The sequence below is a fragment of the Delphinus delphis genome, chromosome 9, assembly GCF_949987515.2.
Source record: "Delphinus delphis chromosome 9, mDelDel1.2, whole genome shotgun sequence".
Taxonomy (NCBI): domain Eukaryota; kingdom Metazoa; phylum Chordata; class Mammalia; order Artiodactyla; family Delphinidae; genus Delphinus; species Delphinus delphis.
The window spans coordinates 29,666,231-29,668,254 of NC_082691.1; the positions used below are offsets into that span (position 1 = coordinate 29,666,231).

A 2,024-nucleotide genomic window follows, 5' to 3' on the forward strand; every position below is an offset into this window, starting at 1 on the left:
AAGTGATGGGAGAGTCCAGAGGGCCTTTGGCCTCAGATCTTTTCAGGAAGACCTACACTTCAATATCATGACCCCAGCAGGGAAACAGTCAAAACTAGCACGGGTCCCATTTAACCATCATTTAGAAGAAATGATGAGTCCTTGTCTAAACTGTCCATTAATTAACCAGGCAGTTTCATCTTGGACAAAAGATGCCCATGTTAGGAAGAGAAGAAAATATTAGTAAAAAGCAACTCAATAAAGAATATGAATAAAATGCAAATTAAATGAAAAAGGAGGTAAAATAGAAATGCAGATAACACTCTGTTGCTTGAAGTAGAAACTGCATCATTTTAATAGTTAAGACTCCAACGTACCCTCACATTACAGCTGAGAAAAATAATCCTTGAGAGGAATAGATCATATGCTAAAGTCCACATACTGACCAGGATTTGAAAACTTTTATCTGTTGTCAGACCTTGTGTTCTTGAATTCTACATCATACTATCCAAGCTGGTTGTCAAGATGCTCTCATTTGGTGATCACCAATGATAGTTTATGATGTTTGGTGTTCTCAAAATATAAGTAAATATAAAACAGATAGTGCTCACTTCGGCAGCACATATACTAAAATTGGAACGATACAAAGAAGATTAGCATGGCCCCTGCGCAAGGATGACACGCAAATTCGTGAAACGTTCCATAATTTTTTCTCTGATAATTAGTGACAAAAAAAAAACAGATAGCTAAGTGTGTAACAGCTCAATTCCTCATATTATATCACATGAAACGTATACACAACACATACAAATGTCTCATGTAATATGTCAAATAATGCTATAGGTATCTTCGGAAAAAGCAGGAGGGAAAATCTATATTAAAATAAACTTAGAAATCAGTGTTATGAATAACACACAAAAAAGTAAAGAAATAATAGCGCTGACTTAAATGTCAAATTCCCTTTTTACAAAAACCATATTCTATAATTATAGAGTTTCAACCTGGATTTTTTTTTATGCTTCTCAAATTCATCGCATGTAGGTTAATAGCCATCAAGCAAGTCTTTCCTGAAGGCATGAAACAGAGGCAAACAAATATAATCATTGCAGATAATAAAACTGCTAAGGTTGCAGTGAGGTTTAGAAATCCCCAATCAAATTTAGCTGTATGTTCTCAAGATGTGTACATTTCTAGTCCAATTATCCTAATGTGTGTTCTCATTTATAGACTACACACCCTTAAAACTAAAAAAAACTGAACGTCTTTATCTCTCAAATTTATTTTGCTACCACTTTCACCCACTGAGAAGCTAAACATTTTCTTGTGTTTATCCTTTCTACAGTGAGTTGACCTTTCATTGAAACTAAGCTCTTTTCTAGTAGCTAGAGATAAAATTGGAATTTTGTATTTAAATTTCAAATTACTTTAATGGAGAAAAATTACCTAAGGTGGGTGTTTGGAGATAGGTAGAAATTAACCATTCCAACGCAATGCCTGTATTAATAAATAGTCTCTCCTCGCCCCCCTTTCTCCTTTGCTACACACACACACACACACACACACGCACACGCACACGCGCACACACACACACACACACACACACACGCCGACTAATAACTAAAGTTAAATTGACCTGTCATTTCCCTTTTTTTCTTTTCCACTGACTTTTTTTGAAAGATAAATTCAGTTGATTCACTTTTCTGTGTATGGAGCAACTGAGCTGTTGTAAAGACATGGGTAGAATTAATTGATGCTTTCAAGGCTGAATTTGAGAAAATGTTTATTTTCCCACCCTTGACCAGTCATGACATGAGTAGCCCTCCTCTCTGCTTCACGGAAGGGAAGGACTTGCCTTGCACTGCATTTTGGTCTCCAGAGGAGCTCCTGCACTGGGAGAACACCATCGGTGAGGAATGTGACCCTAGCCTAGGGGCTGGGAGCTAACTATAAATTTGTACTTCTGCTGCCTCTGCCATGCTGTTCAGGGAAAATTTCCTAATACTACAGTGATAAGTGAGAAAAGGGCTGGTGCAAATGTCATAGTC

General features: G+C 36.9%; 1 non-coding gene across 1 annotated transcript; it reads left to right on the forward strand.

Moving 5' to 3' along the window:
• The first annotated feature begins 582 nt into the window (after positions 1–582).
• Positions 583–689, forward strand: LOC132431411 (U6 spliceosomal RNA). The gene has a single exon (XR_009520718.1). It is a non-coding gene; the product is annotated as a U6 spliceosomal RNA (small nuclear RNA).
• Positions 690–2,024: the final 1,335 nt, after the last annotated feature.